The sequence below is a fragment of the Chelonoidis abingdonii genome, chromosome 6 (assembly GCF_003597395.2).
Source record: "Chelonoidis abingdonii isolate Lonesome George chromosome 6, CheloAbing_2.0, whole genome shotgun sequence".
Taxonomy (NCBI): Eukaryota; Metazoa; Chordata; order Testudines; family Testudinidae; genus Chelonoidis; species Chelonoidis abingdonii.
Window position 1 is genome coordinate 122,071,833 of NC_133774.1, and position 20,553 is coordinate 122,092,385.

General features: G+C 41.5%; 1 protein-coding gene across 5 annotated transcripts in view; it reads left to right on the plus strand.

The window, feature by feature from the left end:
- The window catches only part of LPAR1 (lysophosphatidic acid receptor 1), a 122,994-nt gene that overhangs the window by 12,746 nt on the left and 89,695 nt on the right, over positions 1-20,553 (plus strand). Inside the window, exon 1 of one of the 5 annotated variants that reach the window (XM_032764942.2) lies at positions 18,353-18,482. The exons of the other annotated variants lie outside the window; for them this stretch is intronic. The gene's annotated coding sequence lies outside the window, so the exon portion shown is untranslated. Of the gene's footprint in view, positions 1-18,352; positions 18,483-20,553 lie in introns of those variants that run through there. 5 annotated transcript variants of the gene reach the window in all.

Here is a 20,553-nt window from a genome sequence, read left to right on the forward strand (position 1 = left end):
GAACACTGTCTGGGCTCTCTGTAGCAATGAGAATTGAGTGGTACACTAAAGTTTTGTACCAGTGTTAAGATTTGTAAACATCTTAGAGCCCATCAGGCATTTGGGAATTTGTTTTTAAGCTTGATGTACAAACTGGAGACGATCCTACCCATTATTAAAAATGTGTTGGTAAAAAGTTTGCAAGTCCAGTATCTTCTTTCTGCTTCCATTTCTGACTAACAGGCAACGTTCTCTGAAATGGTGCTTTGTTTATTTTTTTTTTTTAAGCTTACTGAAAAGGGTGCTGATGAGCTTGGTAATCATGTGGAGTGAAATACAGCTAAGAGGAGGCCTATGCACCACTTAAGTCCTACTTACTCCTTATTTAAGGGACTGAAATGCTGTATGAACCCCTCTGCATAGGGCGAGTTTCAGACATGGTTTAATAAATAAGTTAATTTCTTTGTGTGCTAGAAAAATCTTTTACTATATTACTCAGAGGAGCAAGCAAAAAAAAGGTGGGATTGAAATAAAAATCAAGGCCATTCTGCATAACACATTGGAGATTTAAGAGAATGGTAAAATTTGGCAAAGGGAACCCATGCTATTTTCCATTTTTAAGTGTTTTTCTGTCTTTCTTTTAGGGAGGACATGTAAAATAATGTGTTGGCAACCTGTCCTAAGGTAGCAGTAAGCAAAGACTTGGCCATCTGAAGATGGCTGGCTCTTGTTTGGTTAAAAAAAAAAAAAAAAGACCTTGGTTATATTTTTTTATTATGGAGATGTTGGTTATAAGCTCATAGTTAAGTGAGTTTTGCACTTAGAGATTCAGTCCTCACTTTATATGTCAACTAGGGCTGTCAATTAATCGCAGTTAACTCAAGTGATTAACACAAAAAAATTAATCACAATTAATTGGAGTTTTAATTGCACTCTTAAACAATAGAATATCAATTGAAATTTATTAAATATTTTGGATGTCTTCCTACATTTTCAAATATATTGATTTCAATTACAACACAGAATATAAGGTGTACAGTGCTCGCTTTATATTACTTTTGATTACAAATATTTGCATTGTAAAAATGGAAACAAAAGAAATAGTATTTTTCAATTCACTTCATACAAGTACTGTAGTGCTATCTCTTTATCATGAAAGTGCAATTTACAAATGTAGATTTTTTTTGTTACATAACTGCACTCAGTAACTAAACAATGTAAAACTTTAGCGCCTACAAGTCCACTCAGTCCTACTTCTTGTTCAGCCAATCACTAAGACAAACAAGTTTTCTTACCTTTATGGCAGATAATGCTGCCCACTTCTTATTTACAATGTCACCTGAAAGTGAGACTTTTGTAGCTGGCATTGAAAGGTATGAACAAGAAGTAGGACTGAGTAGGCTTGTAAGCTCTAACATTTTACATTGTTTTATTTTTGATGTAATTCTACATTTGTAAGTTCAATTAATCATGATTAATTTTATTAATTGTGCCATTAACCGTGATTAATGTTCTTAATCGCTTGACAGCCCTAACATAGACCTATGTATTATAACTTCTTATTAGATATTAGTGGCTATTTAATATTACTGAGCTTAACACAAATATCAATGGTAGAAATAAGTAACCTGTACCTGAAGTCCCTGGTTGATACTGCATAGCTCACTTTGACTACTCCTTTTATTTGGGGGTGTGCACGTGGGATGAGAGGGTACCAGTATGCTCATCGTCCTGTTGCAGAAAGATATGGGCATAACATGTCTTGCTTCTTTGTTTGACGGTGTCCTGTCTGTTATCATGGGGTATCTGTAGGGCCCTACCAAATTTACAGCAATGAAAAACGTATCACAGACTGTGAAATCTTGTCTTTTGTGTACTTTTATCCTATCCTACACCGATTTCACAGGCAGACCGGAGGTTCTCAAATTGGGGAGTTGCAGGGGGGTTGCAAGATTATTTTAGGGGGTATTATGATACTGCGACCCTTACTTCTGCACTGCCTTCAGAGCTGGGTGGTCGGAGAATGGCGGCTGTTGGCAGGGTGCCCAGCTCTGAAGGCAGTGCTCTACCAGCAGCAGTGCAGAACAAAGGGTGGCAATGCCATACCATGCCGCCCTTACTTCTGTGCTGCTGCTGGCGGCGACTCGTCCTCCAGAGATGGGATCCCAGCCAGCAGCTGCTGCTCTCCAGCTGCCCAACTCTGAAAGCACATTGCCATCTGCAGCAGTGAAGAACTAAGGGTACAGTATCACAACCCTTCCCCCCCCCCCCATCCCCACAAAACCTTTTTGGGTCAGAACTCCTACAATTGCAACACCATGAAATCTCAGATTTAAATAGCTGAAATCATGTAATTTGCTATTTTTAAAATCCTAGGACTGTGAATTTGGTAGGACCCTAGGTATCAGTAAAGGTTCCACATGAATTTCAGTTGATATATCATGTGGTGCTGGCAAAGTAATCTTGAATTGCCTTGCTGAAGTTTGACTTTGAGCTGAGGTTTAGTGGTGATACTGTTGTTACATTGTTTGAAGTATATCCATTTTTTCCTTTCCCTCCAGAAGGAGTATTGTATTAGACTACAAATATTAATGATTTAAATCAGTGGTGCAGAAGAATGCAAAGGCCTGCAAATTTCAGGTCTAGCTACATAGCTGGGAATTCTAGAAGGGCTGAGGGATTGATCTTGGCAGTTGAATCTCCGTATATATAACTTTTACTGCTACATTCATCCAGCAGTGCCGGCACATCAACAAATTGTCTCATGAATACACTTTGTGATAATGAAAAGCAAAACATATTTCAGTTTGCATTAGCTAAGTTTTCTTGGGACATAACTTTTTAAAATTGTGATTCTATTTTACCAATTATATCAGCGTCCATTATTCAGGTCAGGAGCGGTCAACATGATATTTTTATTTGTTTCTTCCTAGACGAGTGGGACTCCTCTTTTCACAGTCTGGATAGTAGAACAGAGAGGTAAATTATGTGAGCTGGGGTTTTCTTGGGTAATTTGTGGTTCTGATACAACACAGGCATTGGGACAGGTAGGAGTTGAGTGATTCATTAGAGAGATTAGGTGTGGTTTTTACAATGTGTAAGTAGTTGTGAGATGAGCTGTGTTAAATGGAAGGAGTGTTGCTTTGATGTGGTAAGGAAGCTGTAATGCAGGATGTAAATGGACAATTTGGTTACATTGTCTGGGGTCATGTTTATTACTTTAAACTTAATAGCATTTTGCAGTGTTTACCTGATAGTTCTACACTTCATGTTAATTACTAGAGTATAAAAGATTTCGCATGACTGGTTATGGGGATAAGCAACAGGTCAGAATAGCATCAGAATCAAAATAACATACGACTGATTTGAGAATTGCCTCTGCTCTTGTGTGAGTAGCTGTTCCAAAAAGCTATCACTCAAGTTACCAGTTCAGCACAACTTTCAACTATAATTAACGTGGACTAGATTTCTAATGTATCTCCTCCCCCGCCCATATTTCATTGACACTCAACGGAAGATGAACCTTGTCCTTCAAACTAGTCTTTTTCATTGTCAATTAATCCACGGTCATTTAAACAAAACAAAATAAAACTTAACTTGGACGTGCAAATACCACTGATTCAGTCAGATCAGATGAACATTTTTGTTTGTTGTACTGCTAGTCAGATGTAAACGTGAAAAAAAAAAGAATCACTAGGAAAACAAGAGGGGATTAAAAAAAGAAAAAAAACCAATGACACAAACCATACTGGAAGAAGGCAACACAAACTGTTCAACCCGTGAGATTGTAATTTGGCTTCACGGACTATTCCCTGAAAGATGTAGTATAACTAATATGTACATTGATCTTTTGGATAACTTAAAGGTTTGTTTGCAGGTTTTGACGGACACCAGATTGTACAGCTTTGCCAGTGTAGCTAAAACTCCAATTAAGATTTTTTTACAAAATGCATGGATAGTTTTCTGTAATGAAATGCCAAGTATCTTTCCTACAGTCTGATTGAAGGGAGTCATTTTTGTCCGTGGTTGCCTGGTAACTTAAAATAAAAACTTGTAGTTTTGTAAAAAAAGCCAGTAAAGACAGAAAAGTGCAGCATCGAGTTGTGCTGCTTCCAGAATCTGCAACAGTTTCTGGCACTTTTAGAAAGCTGCTTATACTTCCAAAATAAACTGTTAAAGACATATCACAACTGCTGATATCTACTGATGGACTCTGGATTTGAAGGAACATGGAGTGGGTGGGGAGGGGATGGAAATTTTCATCATAGTCACCATGGATAGCTCATTGAAGATAGGTCTGCAGCATAAATTAAACCCCCAGTCTTGCAAGCTCTTAGGGTACATCTATACTACCCGCTGGATCGGCAGGTAGTAATCAATCTATTGGGGATTGATTTACCGTGTCTCATCTAGACACAATAAATTAATCCCCGAATCGATGCCCGTACTCCACCTCAGCGGGAGTAGTAAGCGGAGTTGATGGAGGACCCGTGGCGGTCAACTTGTTGCCGTGAGGATGGCCAGGTAAGTCGAACTAAGATACTTGCATCCTAAATAATGGAACAATTGCACAAAGTCTTCAGTTGCGTATCTTAGATCAATTCCTGCCTCCCCCGCAGTGTAGACCAGCCCTTAGGCTATGTCTACACTACACAGCTTTTAGCAACACAGTCATGCTGCTAAAAGGTGCACGGTGTAACTGCTGTTTGTCAGCGGGAGAGCGCTGTTCACACTCGCACTGGTCCTCCAGAAAACTTTTGTCTTTCAGGAGAGTGAAAGACAAAAGTTTTGTCGTCCAGTTGCCAGTGTAGCCATAGCCTCAAACAAGTGTGCAACTTTGCTCATGCAGGTAACACCCCACCAATCCCCCTGATTGACTTCAGTGTGAATACTTGTGAGACTAAAGTAACTAAGATGCTTAAGTGTTTGCAAGACTATGGCCATGGAAAAATTGATTAGTTACTACTTTTTACCCTGACCCATAATCTGAAAACAAGAAGTCATGCAATGCAACTTAAAGAGTAGTACGTTTAGAATAAATGAAATAATACTGTTCACAGCCTTGTCAACTTGTAGAATTCACTGGAAAAAATGTCAAACTTTTAGCTACAGTTTTTGGGTCTAAGTGCACTAGAGAATTATTACCATTAGCAATATTTATTTCTATGCAGTGTTAAGACAACAGAAGGCAAACAAATCCCCTACTCCAAGGTGTAAAATGTTCACACAAGGAAAGTGGGAAGAGATCAGGAAGTTCTTTCCCTTACCCAACATTTCTCAGCATGAAAAGCAGCAAAACCTGGCATGTATAATAGTGTATATGAAGTTTGCAAACTCTTAATCTAACCTTTCAAAGAAAAATAGGAGGTGAAAAAAAATCATGCTTCTTTCATAGGTTAGAGGCTCTCTTTCTTAATTGAACAATTCACTGACATTCTTTTGAAGCCAATTTGCATGTAAACATTCAGATTATATCCTTTTCATTAGATATCTACATCTGCATGATAACAGAATATCACAAATCTCTAAACAATCGGGGGGGAGGGACAGAGAGCTAAAGCAAATACACCTTTCTCCTTCCACATCCACAAAACAGCTGCTCAATCTGCGGGCAGAATAAACTACCACAAAATACAATAATCTGGAATTGCTGAAGTCAAGGAAGTCCAGAATTAAAACTAGCCACATCCCAAATTACAAATTTAACATCTGAATATAGATTTGCATGGATCCTGACCATGGTGTGCAAATGGGAGTTTAATTAGTGTTATCTTAAATAGACATCTGCTATAGCTGTACATTGAAGACTGTCAAGACCTTTGTTTAATGGGTTTCAGGCTGACACTACTGCAGACACATCAGCCTGTCAAAACAAACTGGAAATACAAAAATAATTTCTGGTGTAATATTACTTTAACATTTTCATTGGTCCGGTTAATTGCTTATTTAATGAACTCTACACTACTGTATTTTGTGTAGTTAGGCTGGCTAAAGTTTTTGGCAACAATTGACAATAAAGAAGAATTATCTTAATAGCCTGGTTTAAATTCTCTATTCTCATGTCCCTCCCTCCACCCAAGGCTGCAAACAAACTTATCTGATGAACAGAAGCGACAGAGAAAGAAGATCATACTTTTGATCTTTGGCACAATAGAAGGCCAGCAAACCAAGTGGCCCAGAACAACCAAAATCCCAAGGCTGACAAATTAAAATTTTCATTACTTTCTGTTCATCTCACATGCTGCCGATGGGCTCTAATAAGTCCTTGGTATAGTACCAGACTGAAAATCAAGACTGATGTTAGTTGCTGACATTAGTTTCTTCTTTTTAAAGATCAAAAGCAGACTAAAGGGGATTGTTTCCCACCCCTCCTCCCAGCCCACCCCTCCTCCACACACTTTGCTCTCTTCAATTTCTTCAGTGCCACAACTCAGCCAGTTGTGTCCTATTCTTCATTTTTGAGGTTTATATATAGTGGATTAGGTGTGGGCTCTCTCAGAAGTGTTAAAGAAGCTGCAATTGCCAAGAACATTTACTAGAAAGCTGAAACAGGAGGCAGGTTTTCATTTTTATTCTCAGGAAGGTCATGCTGGTCATTCAGTACATTCAGGATTTTTAAATGTGGATCAGTTCCAAAGCTTGTTCTGGAAAGGTTACATGTATTTCTTTAATTTTGTTTCCAAACATCACTTAATGAATTGAGAACTAAGTTACCACATGCTGAAGACTTTGTGCAATTGTGCCATTATTTAGGATGCAACAACAACAAAAAGATAAGGTTTTTCGTGTGTTTTTTTTTTTTTAAGTATACACCCAACTGAGCAATCTTAGTTCTCCGATAAACCAACTTTAAAATTCCCTAGTAATCCACAGACTGGACAGAAGTGGCAAGCATTCTGATCAGAAAGTTTAGAAGATGCTGTCCCTGGAATTCAAAAACGATAAGTCTGACAGAAAATTGGAGGGACCCAGTCATCTTTTAAAATCAACACTACTTGTAGCACTAGAACTCTCTAGTTGACAGCACCACCCATGTAGCTGATTTGGCTGTTGCCTAGTATAGTCAATAAGTTCTCTCTTGTTTGCATGGGTCCTTCACACAGCAAGAGAGGAGGGGAAAACATTTTAAAGGGAAAGAAAGTGTAAAATGATTTTTTAAAAAAATCAGCAGGGAGATTCAGGGGCAACTACTGAACTGTTTTTAACTCTCTCAAAATATTTGAAATAACAGTTACCTCAAGCTCTCCCCATGGGATTTAGTGAACATTTGCATGGATAGAAAGATACACATGCACACACTTCAGAATGATGTCATGATAGTTCTCAACCAAAGCGTAAATGTAAAGCGCCATAGGGAAACCAGTAAAACACATTTTTTTCATTTTGAAGATACAGTCAGTGCAAAGGAGTCCTAGGGATCCAGAGAACAAAAGGAAAATTAAACTCGCCTCAGGCAGTTGGTTTTGGAACCATTGCACCCACTCTCATCCCTCTATGACTTTAATAGGGTGCTGCACAGGAGACTGGGGTCTAAATTAATAAATACCTCTTATTCCTGAAACAAAAGCTTTTTGTTTGTTTGCTTTGAAGTATTCAGAAAGGAACATACACGCATGCCATTGCATTCAGGCTTATTGGACAATAGCCATAGTCGCCCAATACTTGTTGCATGAAATGCCCTAAACAAAGTTAGTGTTGCATCCCACTTGGCTGTAGTTCCCAAACAACTTGATTCTGGTGATGTTTACAACCAACCGAGTAACATGTTCTACCAAGGGGGAAAAGACTAGCCCTGTAACTAAGTTAAGCCCTCTCCTACTCCCTCACAAGTGCACAATTATCTATACCTGCAAACTACCCTACCACCAAAAGTTTGGGATGCAGGTTTCCAAATCAGTCTACTAGTATGGGTCTGATTGAATTCAAGTCCCGCAACTCACCTCCTTCCTTTTAATTGCTGGAAGGGAAGCAGGAACTTTCTGTCCATCCATTCCCCTTCACTGACTGCTTCTTCAGAGCTATTCACCAGCACCTTTACTAAAACTGACTCTCAATTCTGCTAATCACGTTCAGACCCTTCTTTGCTTGTTTTTCTTGTGAACATCTCGTTGACCAATTTTTGTTCACATGAAAATTTGGGGAGAGATTTTGAGGCATGCAAATACGTGTACAAATAGGTATATTCATAGCAGAAGTCCTCATTCCAACACTTTATTTTAAAACCATTTATTTACTGTTAGAGATATAAATAACATATACACAATTACTGTTTGTGCATGTGATAAAAGAAAATTGGTTGTAAAGTTTCCTAGATAGGCAACTGATAGGTCTGGTTTATACTGCTTCTCTCATGCCTTCACTTAAGAAGGAGCCCAGCTACTTTTAAATTTGGAGTGGATGTACATAACCAAATATAATCTATCTTATACAAAATAGAACAGGTAAAATACTTAATTGTCCTAAAGAAATCACAAGCCTCTTCATTTCTACAATATCTCTTCCCCTAAACTGTACCTCCCAGGGGGGATTCAATGGCCCTGCTATTTGCAGTGGCTGGATCACCCAGGCATGGGACAAAAACCAGACTGTCATTAAAATGACCAAACAGCAATTTGAGATACTTCTATGAACAGTTTGCAAAAACCAGTAAGCTCAAAATAGGGCTCTGAAAGACTATTCACCATTTACAAGTATTTCTATTGCAATAGTATCCAGAGGACTGAATCCAAGGCTCATGGTTGGTAGTGCTAAGCACTCCAAACAGGAAGAGGCAGCCTGTGCACCAAGAAGCTCACAAATGTAACACAATGAACAAACTAATTTTAAGAAAAAAATTATATCCAGTTTATGGACTGTTCACAAGAGAAAAGAGAATGCTCAGATAATCATAGAATCACAGAATATCAGAGTTGGAAGGGACCTCAGTCCGACCCCCTTCTCAATGTAGGACCAATTCCCAACTAAATCATCCCAGCCAGGGCTTTGTCAAGCCTGACCTTAAAAACCTCTAAGAAGATTCCACCACCTCCCTACATAACCCATTCTAGTGCTTCACCACCCTCCTAGTGAAAAAGTTTTCCTAATATCCAAACTTAACCTCCTCCACTGCAACTTGAGACCATTACGCCTTGTTCTGTCATCTGGTACCACTGAGAACAGTCTAGATCCATCCTCTTTGGAACTCTTTCAGGTAGCTGAAAGCAGCTATCAAATCCCTCCTCTTTCTTCTCTTCTGCAGACTAAACAATCCCAGTTCCCTCAGCCTCTCCTCATAAGTCATGTGCTCCAGCCCCCCAATCATTTTTGTTGGCCTCCGCTGGACTCTTTCTAATTTTTCCGCATCCTTCTCGTAGTGTGGAGCCCAAAACTGTATCAAAAGCTTTGCTAAAGTCAAGGAATAACACATCCACTGCTTTCCCCTCCTCCATAGACCCAGTCATCTCATCATAGAAGACAATTAGGTTAGTCAGGCGTGACTTGCCCTTGGTGAATCCATGCTGACTGTTCCTGATCACTTTCCTCTCCTCTAAGTGCTTCAGAATTGATTCCTTGAGGACCTGCTCCATGATTTTTCCAGGGACTGAGGTGAGGCTGGCTTCTCCGGATTCTCCTCCTTCCCATTTTTAAAGATGGGCATTGTGTTAGCCTTTTCTCAGTCATCCGGGACCTCCCCCGATCGCCATGAGCTTTCAAAGGCAAGTAAACTTCCAAACTGATATTTACACAAGCTCAGCTCAAAGATTTTCTAAGCAGCAGAATGCAACTAAGGTGCCTGCTATCTGTTTCACAGCATCCCTCAGAATCCTCAACAGCAACATTGAAACTGATCAAATGTTTGTTAGAGAGACAAGGTGGGTAGGGTAGTATCTTTTGTTGAATCAACTTCTGGTGTTGCTCAAAAGTTTCTCTCTTTCAACAACAGAAGTTTTACTACCTCATCCATCTGGTTTCTCTAACATCTTGGGACCAACATGACTACAACACCGCAAACACACTTTTTTTAGCCTCCAAACATGAACTGGTGCAGCATTGTGTTTTCTGTGGCAGCATACAGATCCAGCATTTCTGAAGCTGCTTGGGAAGAGCTCCAAGCATTAGCAAATATACTAGAGCAGTGTGCAGACTTTGAAGACCACTTTATACATCTATACCAGTGTAATAGTAATTTTTTTAAATGAAAGCTGAAGATATTCTGGCCATTCAAAGAAAGTCTCCTGTTCTCCACTGCTAAATCAGCAAGGGAATTTTGATCTCATTCTTCCAATCCTGAACTTTACATATGATGGATAAACTAAACTCCCCAAATGAAGAAAGGGCCATCCGTCATGTGAAGTTAAGACATCTGACATTTTTCTTTATCTGAATGCAAGGTTTGTCTGAACAGTAATTGTACAGCCCTGAGCACAATAGGGTCCTTGGTCCGAAACGGGGGCTCCTAAGGACTACCATAATACTACAGTTACCAACAAGATCTAGCCTCTTTTTAGATCCCATTGCCAAACATACTGTAACCTGGACACTCTTCATATGTATCCAGAAACTCTGTAAATTACAGCACATCAATACGTTTTTAAGAAGCTCAGAATCAAACTCTTCAGTGTCACTGAACAAGCTTCTCCGAAATTTGCATTCACTTTGTGTAAACAATCAAAAACTGGCTAAAGCACAGGAAAAAAGAATAGGGATAAATGGCCAATTCTCATCATAGCAAAAGGGTAACAGCCAGGTGCCTCAAGGTTCTGTGATAGGTCCCATATTTTTAATATATTAATGATCTGGAAAAAGGGTTGAGCAGTGAGGTGGCACAATTTGAGATGACCGTTATTTAGACTAGTAAAGTCCAGAGAAGGCTGTGAAGAATTTAGGAGGAATTTAACCAAGCTAGATGAATGGCTGACATAATGGTATAGAAAGGTCAGTGTTGATAGATGCATAATGGAGGAAAAATGTGAACTCTGGAAACTCAGCTTGGGATAGGAACCTGGTCGTCATTGTGGACAGCTGAATGTTGGCTCTTTTAACTGAAGAATCCAGATCTGAATAGGCAAAGAGACTGGACTATTTTGGACACTTTTATTTCCAAAGGCCAGGGCTCAGGCACACTGGGACAGTGTGGGGAGACCGCTGTTGCCTATTTTGTACCTGTTTGGCGGTTAGTGGATTTCAGTCTTCAGTCTGGCACTGCAATGAAGTGCATTTTTCTAAACTGTCTTCTGAGTTCATGTCATTTATCAAATCAAGTACTCTGGGTTTGTCCTTTCAAAATGTATCTTCAAGCTACATAAAGCTTGGTAAAATGTGCTGTTCAGGTCTGAATTTCTGTTACTGAGGAAATAGGCTTCTTAGAGATAACAATCTGGTTGAATACCCTAAGGGAAGGGAAGTAATTGTTTTGTACACAGACAGCACAGTCAAGAAAATTCTTTTCTTTAATCAGATATGCTGTTGTTTATCTTACTGCATGCATGATGGGATGTTTATATGATTCGGAAGAGACTTTTAAGATAATTTCATGCTAGCACTAACATTTGTAGCCTTTTTCTAAGGTGATCTTTGTACTTTCCATGTACCTTAAAGGAACACTGTCAAGGCTTGTACAGTGGAAATCTGTTCTGATTTGTTTTCTTAATACTAGTTGCTATCTAATTCTTTTCTTGGGGGAGGGTAAATCCCTTACCCAAATGCTTCTGTGAAATATTTTTTTAAAGCAGAGCCAACCTTATTTATGAATAATCAGCAATAACAAACCATTCTATGCTTACATGTTGCAGGAAGAATTACATTGGTTTCAAGCATTCAAAGAGTCCTAATAAACAGTAAATATCTAATTCAGAAATCTAGGATGGTATTGAAAAGTGATCTGTGTTAGCCTAATTCCACTCCCATTGAAGTCAGTGGGAGTTCTAGCATTGACATCAGTAGGAGCAGTATAAAACCAGTGCTGAACGCTCATGAAAATCCAATCCCTAGTGTTGCCTTCTTCTGCAATTCAGGACACTGGCAAAAGTATCTTTACACTTAACGGGTGTAGGATCATGCTCCTCATTTGACCATGGGAAGCTCCAGAGAGACGTGACATAAAGGTGCTGGAGAGTGCAACAGCATATATAATTAATTCACTGTTGACAAATGCGAAGTAGTGCACGTGATGGAAAGGATTACTTTGAGCTACTCATAATCAACATTGTTTTAAATAAACCATTCTGGAAAAAGGCCTAGGTGTCATCATGCACAGCTCTTTGAAAGCCTCTTCATGTACAGAAGCAGTCAAAACAAACATTAAGTTATATAAAGGAGGGATTAGAAAGGCATGCTCAAAATACAATGCCATTGTATAAATCAGCTGAATGCCCACATCTGAAGTAATACTGTATTCAGTTGTGGTCACTCTATCTAAAAAGATACAAATGAAATAGAGGGGTCCAAAGACAGGTGAACAGTAGGGTTGCCAACCCTCCAGGAACTAAAGTTTAATATTTACTTAAAGATTATGTCACGTGAGGAAATCTCCAGGAATACATCCAACCAAAATTGGTAACTCTAATGAACGGAATGATTAGACACATAGAAAAGCGTTCTGTATAAGAGAGAGTAAAATGTTGAGGGCTGTTGGAGTTCATTAAAATACTTGAATTATAGTTCAGATGATATTTCATAGTGTTTTCTTCTCATAATACAATGACCTCTTCCCTGTTTCTTCAGAGTGCTCTCCTTACATGAGATTGTTCTGAGAACCTGATTCCTAGTCCTGCACACCCTTATTTATATGAGTTGTCCCACTGGCTTTAATGAGCCTATTCCTAGCAGTGGCCCCCTGGTTTGTACTATGGTGCTTTGTTGAAGTTAGCAGGTAAATGGCAGATGATTATTTAAAGAACCAATTGAACAACAGCAATAAAGAAGGAACAGTCAATTGTGCCTGTCTTCAGACAAAGCAGTATCCTTGCAGAGTCTGTGAAACTATTTGAATTGTATGTGGAGGCTGCACAAAATACAAGTCTCTGCAGTTTGTAGTAAACTTGTTGCTGAATGTATTCAGTCAGAAAAAAGATGCAGTTTTATAGTATTCACAGTATTGCCAGGACAATGTTCTTTCCTTGGTTATCCATAAAGGTCCTATTCAAGAGGTTTGTCTGTTGTCATTTTTGAGCAAAAGCTGAGCTGTGAATGCAACTGATGTAAATCAGCCCTCAGTCTGAGATCATCTATTGATTGTCATGTTGTGGAAGAATATTACGGCATGTGAGGGTAAATTTTGTTTAAAAAATAACTAGTGAGAGCTGCTTTTGTAGCAAGAAAGAACAAGTGATGGAATGCAGAAGGGGGAAGAAAGTGAATGGTACAAAATTAAATATAGGGGTTAATTTGTGCAGAAATGGTAAATTGGTTGGCACAGAAGATGGTCTCTTCACAGAGCAGTTATACCCTGGGTAATCTGCTTTGTCAAGTACTCTCGTGTCTTTTATATTAAGAAGGTGAATATCTGTACAATGCTTGTGAAAGTGAAAGGTTGAAAATTCTTTATATCCGCAGGAAGTTGGACGCTTCACCAGAGCCCTTTTTAATAATTGTCTCTGAGCCCTCAGAGTGAATGGTATGGGGGCAGCAGGGTTGGTGGAACGGAAGGAGCTGATCTGATTTTCCTTTTTTAATAACATGCTTTTGACCTTTTACCTTAATTGGCTAGAGTTTGAACACACAGAACTTTTATTGAAGGAAGGCCCTCAGTTTAGACTTCAAGGAAACTTTTGAGGGCAAATGTCTAGTGCTTTAGTAAGTAAACCAAGTAAAACTGAAGTCACTCTTGAAGGGGGATGTCCCTTACCTCCCTTTCATTCCATCCCATTGTTTCTTTCTGATCTGAGCTCAAAGCCTGTCTTTTAATAAATAAGCACAATGGAATTCAGATTGGGAAAACCAGTAGGAGACCTGAGATGCAATCTGTTTTGGTTCTCAGAAATTCTCCGCTTTCACTAGTGCCCACTCAGGAGTTATGTAAGCAAAACTCTATCTGAGGGCTTGGCTACACTGGAGAGTTGCAGCGCTGGTGGTGGCTTTACAGCGCTGCAACTCATTCACCGTCCACACTTGCAAGGCACATACAGCGCTGTATCTCCCTGGCTACAGCGCTGGCTGTACTCCACCTCGGCCTGGGGAATAACGACTGCAGCGCTGGTGATGCAGCGCTGCTCCACCAGTGTGGCACCAAAAGCGCTGTTATTGGCCTCCAGAGGTATCCCAGAAAGCCTGTTCAGCCACTCTGCTCATCAGTTCAAACTCTACTGCCCTGGCCTCAGGTGATCCGCCCTTTCAATGCCCCGGGAATTTTAAAAATCCCCTTTCTGTTTGCTCAGCCAAGTGTGGAGTGCAATCAGTGAATCTTTCCAGGTGACCATGCCTCCACGCGGCAAACGAGCCCCAGCATGGAGCAATGGCAAGTTGCTGGACCTCATCAGTGTTTGGGGGAAGGAAGCTATGCAGTCCCAGCTGCGCTCCAGCCGTAGGAATTACGATACCTATGGGCAGTTATCAAGAGCCATGCTAGAAAGGGGCCATGACTGGGACGCGCTGCAGTGCAGGGTTAAAGTGAAGGAGCTGCGGAGTGCCTGTTGCAAAGTCCACGAGGGAAACCGCCGCTCCAGCGCTGCCCCCACGACCTGCCGTTTTTACAAAGAGCTGGGCGTGATACTTGGGTGTGACTCCACTGCCAATCCGAGGACCACGATGGACACTTCAGAGCAGGGGGGGAGAGGATGAGGAGGAGGAGGAGGGAGGGGAGGAGGAAACTGACAGTGAGGGTACAGGGGTGGGGGGAGACACCTTGGAGTCCCTGGAGGCATGCAGCCAGGAGCTCTTCTCAAGCCAGGAGGAAGGTAGCCAATTGCAGCAGCCAGTACTTGGTGGAGGACAAAGAGAGGAGCAGGTTCCCGGTAAGCGGCTTTTATTTTCAGGATGGAAATTTTTCAGGAGAGGAGAGAGGGTTAGGGCTGCATGCATGCATGCATGCCTAGATGTGGAATAGCGCGTTGATGTGATCTATCATGTCGTGGTAATTGGCCTCGGTAATCTCTTCAGAAGTTTCAGCCAGAGCGTGGGCAACGCGCTTGCAGAAGTTTATTGGGAGAGCCACTGTGGTCCTTGTCTCTGTCAGGCTAATGCGTCCGCACCACCGTGCCGCGAGGGGTAGGGGCACCATTGCAAGAGACAGGCAAGCTGCATATGGGCCAGGGTGGAATCCACATTGCTGTAGAAGACTCTCCCGCTCTTCCCAGGTGACCCGCAGCAGCGAGATATCTTCCAGGATCAACTCCTGTGGAAAATGTTGGGAGAGTGTTCAGTGTAGGTGCCCCCTGCAGCTGTTTGCTTTCCCCAATGCACAGAAACCCCAAGGAGAGTACAGCCCTGAAGCAATCAGTCCCCCCTTACTCACCATTTCAGGGCTCCTGTGGGTTATGTGCGCTCTCTTTGGTATGGGAAAATTATGCTATTGTGAAGACTGCGAACTCCTTCACTGTGTAGGAATAACTGTCTGATATAAACAATGCTGCCTCTGTTAAGTGTTGCCTTTTTTGCCTTTCCACAAGCAACTTTGAGATCTCGGCTGCCCATGATATCAACAGATCAAAGACTCCAAAACCTCCAGAAGAAGTCGCGAAAAAGCAAAGAAGACATGTTGCAAACAGTTATGGATCACTCTGTCACAGAGAATCAAAAAGTGCAGGACTGGAGGGAAAGGGAAAGCAGGATCCTCCAGAAAAATGCAGCGGCCAGGAAGAAAAGCACAAAGCAGCTGATAAGCATTCTGGCGCGACAAGCGGACTCTATCCAGGCGCTCGTAGCCATGCAGGCAGAGCACTACCGCGCCGGACACCCCCGCCCAGCCCCATCCCAAAGCTCTTTCCCTTCTGCCCCAATGTCAGCTCAAAATCCCCTTCCCCAGCGTCCAGGTTCTTACCACCACCAGCTGCCTCCAACACCTGCACCAACCAGCCCTGAGAACTACGACCCTTACCCTCTGCACTCAACCCCCATTCACCATGCCAGTGTAGGCATCCTGAAGTGCAGCAGTCATTGCACAGCACTCCAGACAGGACATATTCAAACCTGTGACTGTACAGTTCCCCCCCACACCCCCCTGCCCTTTAGGTTCCCAAAATGTTGTGTGTCTGTCAATAAAGTTTTTTCTTTTCAATAAATGAATTCTTGGCTTTGAAAACAGTCTTTATTATTGCAGAAAAAAGATACCTTAGCCCAGGAAAGAAACAGGCACTGCAAATCAGCTTAGGAAAAACAGATTCCTCTAACATTGTAACCACTGCACTTCACTACCCGTGCAAGGCACCAAACATTACTGTTGGTTTTCAGCCTCAAATTCCTCCCTCAAGGCATCCCTAATCCTTGAAGCCCTGTGCTGGCCTCTCTAGTAGCCCTGCTCTCTGGCTGTGCAAACTTAGCCTCCAGGCGTTGAACCTCAGAGGTCCATGCCTGACTGAATGTTTCACCCTTCCCTTCACAAATATTATGGAGGGTACAGCACGCGGATATAACTGCAGGGAATGCTGCTTTCCCCCAAGTCTAGCTTCCCATACAGAGATTGCCAGTGCCCTTTTAAACGGCCAAAAGCACACTCCACAGTCATTCAGCACCGGCTCAGCCTGTAGTTGAACCGTCCTTGCTCCTGTCAAGCTTCCCTGTATACGGTTTCATGAGCCAAGGCATTAACGGTAAGTGGGGTCCCCAAGGATCACAATGGGCATTTCAACGTCCCCTACTGTGATCTTCAGTCTGGGAAAAAAGTCCCTGCCTGCAGCTTCCTGAACAGGCCAGTGTTCCGAAAGATGCGTGCATCATGCATCTTTCCAGGCCAGCCTGTGTTAATGTCAATGAAATGCCCACAGTGATCCACAAGCACCTGGAGAACCATAGAGAAATACCCCTTCCGATTAACATACTCGGATGCTAGGTGGGGTGGTGCCAGAATAGGAATATATGTCCCATCTATTGCCCCTCCACAGTTAGGGAAACCCATTTGTGCAAAGCCATCCACAATGTCCTGCACGTTCCCCAGAGTCACGGTTCTTCTTAGCAGGATGTGATTAATGGCCCTGCAAACTTGCATCAACACGATTCCAACGGTCGACTTTCCCACTCCAAACTGGTTCCGACCGATCGGTAGCTGTCTGGAGTTGCCAGATTCCAGATTGCAATAGCCACCCACTTCTCCACCTGGCAGGGCAGCTCTCAATGTCGTGTCTTTGCGCCGCAGGGTGGGGGCGAGCTCAGCACACAGTCCCATGAAAGTGGCTTTTCTCATCCAAAAGTTCTGCAGCCACTGCTCGTCATCCCAGACTTCCATGACGATGTGAATCCCACCACTCAGTGCTTGTTTCCCGAGCCCAAAAGTGGTGTTCCACAGTGCTGAGCACATTTCTGTGAATGCCAGAAGCAATTTAGTGTCATACGCGTCAGGCGACTCGCTATCATCGTCGGACTCCTCATCACTTTGGATCTTAAGGAATAGCTCAACTGCCAAACGTGATGTGCTGGTGAGACTCGTCAGCATACTCCTCAGCAGTTCGGGCTCCATTTCCCACAGAAATCGCGCTGCACAGAAACCGTGTGAGAGAGTCAAGATGGTGCCAATGTGGACGGAAAAACAGAGATTGCTGGGATGTGAAGCGATGCATCACGGGGCGTTGGGACAGGAAGCAGAATGAACTGCACCCTCCGCCCCCTTCCCCCCCTTCCCACAACCCATGGTGCCAAAATGGGATGAGGTGCTCTGTGGGATAGCTGCCCATAATGCACCACTCCCAACACTGCTACAAATGCTGCAAATGTGGCCACACTGCAGCGTTGGTAGCTATCAGTGTGGCCACACTCCAGCACTTTCCCTACACAGCTGTATGAAGACAGCTGTAACTCCCAGCGCTGCACACCTGCAAGTGTAGCCAAACCCTTAGTAGAGACTGATTTTGTTGGAGAAAATGCCATTTACAAGAGAAATTATCTTTTAAATAAAATGAGCTGAAAAGAGATGCCCAATTATTTAATACCAAATCAAAAGGGGCAATTGACTATGTTCTAAGAAATAACGGGCTCTTCCCACTATAAGGAGAGGAAGAGAGGCCTTTTCACAAAATATGGAACTGGATATTGGTTTGGATTTCAAATTCTGCTGCAAAATTCAGATTATGCAATCTTGATTAGGATCTGCCTTTAATTTGTCTCTGTAAAGTTAGCTCCTCTGACAGCTCTCAAGACTAGAATAGAGGGTACAGCAAACTTCCTCCCATTCCTTGCCAGTATGCCTTAATGACATGGAGGAAACTCCTGTAGAAGTGAGATAGTCATTCGGTTTCTGTGCCTTTTCAGTCAGTCTTTGACCCCTCTGCTGAGACGTGATAAAGGTTGCCAGTTCCTTAGAACCAGTTATGGTGTTGGTGCTTTTTTGTGATGTGGACATTTGTCCTCTGGAAAATGGACAGAGACCACTACCAAAGGTGTTTTTTTTAACTGAATACGTTTATATGAGCTTTCACTGTGTAGGTTGACTCCTTCCCCTCCTTCTTTTCTTTAAGACACTCTAAAGCCATTTATATTTTTAGGCATATGATATGAACCCAGTTTAAACAGTGTATTTTGCCTCAGATGATTTTCTCTCAGTGTTTGAGATGTGCTGCTAACAAAGAAAGAAAAAGGAGTGTGTGAGAGAGGTGGACGTGCTAGTGTGTTGTGAATACTCTGGAGATCATAGAGTTGTGTGTTAGTGTTCTTCAGTATACAACATACAGCTGAGTTCTTTTCCATTATATGTTGCTTTAGGTGAGATGAAGGAGTTGTCTTTCAGTTTTCTGGGACTGCCTGCTCAGACTTTTGACAACTTTTATTAAAACTTCAGGAATTCATTTTCACATTCACCTGTAAAAGCTCAGTGGGGAATAGAATGCACACCTCTGTAGCCAGCTCTTGTTTTTCACCCCTCTCTGTTTACTCCAATAAAAAATTCTTCCAATCAGTAGAATTGAGGGGCAGTTAGGGCTCTGGGATTATGGATACATATTTTATGTGGGAGAACATAGATATTTTTCATTCTGAGAAGTTATGTTAATATTGCATATCTTGTGAGGGTGGTGTTACTTGTGTCATTTGCTGTGGCCAAAACCATGCTGAACAGTTAATAGCTGCCTCTTCCTTTTAGGGAAAGGTGCAGAGCAATGTTGAAACCTAAGAACAACTCCTGTTTCTTCTGTCTTGTGGATGTGTGAAGTAGATTCTTACCTTCTTGGCTATTGAGGGAATTTCTTTTGCGTTACGCACTGTAATTGCAGATTTGCTGCTGTTTAAACTGGTTTAATTACAATAATATAAATCTATTCAAATAGTGACTAATAGAGAAATAGTGATGGTTGCCAAAATCCCTTTACCATGTTCACTATAATGAAGTCTGGTAAAGGAGTCAAACTAACAATATTTCCCCTCAGGCCAAAGTTAATTGAATAACACAATTCATAGAATAAAATTCATTCATGCTTGACTGTACAGAAATACAGTCTACATTAATAAGCGCTCACGGGATTATTAACTGGACTTGGTAGCACTGCACTGTTCTAGGCACATTCTAAATAAAAAAAGAGGTACAGTCCCTGCTCACAGAAGCTCACAAGCTGAAGAGGAGAGGAGAAAGGGGTGCACAGTATAAGCAAAGTGATCCAGTTGGTGACTGACCACATCTTGGTAAGGCAGTGTTGTTAACTTAGCCTACTAAACTGTTTATTTCCAATTATCCCTCAAACTTGCCATTGTGAGTCAGCAAGTTTTGTTTAGGGATCATCGCAGAAGTGGGTTTTCAGAAGAGACTTGAATAGACAGTTGAAAGAAATGGGCCTCTTTAATTAATTACTTCTCTGTTCACTGATCCTGAATTGATACATCACTGTAACGCCGTCTTAAACTGGCAAAGGTTCAGTGCAATATGCTTTTTGCAGCTTTCAAATATATCTACATTGATCTGAAAACCTTTTTCCTCTAAATAGCACATTGCAGATTTCCCTATTTAAAAATACATTGTAGGGATACTTGGTCTTTTTAAAAAAAATGTTTATTTAAATTCTTATTCTGAGGTGGTGCTTCATATCATGTCCTGGTAAGCCCTCTCAAATTCAGCTGTGAATTTTTTCCTCTTTTGATGAGGGTTGTGGGAGAATAGAATTTTGTGGGAGTTGTCTAAACCAAATTTCCAGAATATCAGGTAAAATTACAGAACTTCTGTCATCCATAGAGCAGGCCACAGATATTAATATATAGGAAGTACTAATTTGATTTTTGTTAGACACATAGTTGATCAGTGAATGATAAACACAGCTATTTGCTGAAATGAGAATGTAGATAACGAAGCAGAGTCAGGATGAGCTGTACCCTGACATCTGGTGGTGAATTATGGGAAGTGTGGAAAGAATGTCTGGAATGCGAAATCTCAAATATTTGCATAGGCACGCCTGCCCCATCCCAGACTGCCGAGCTGTGGGACTGCTTTGTGACAGAAATGACTCAACCTCAGTTGGGTGGTACTTG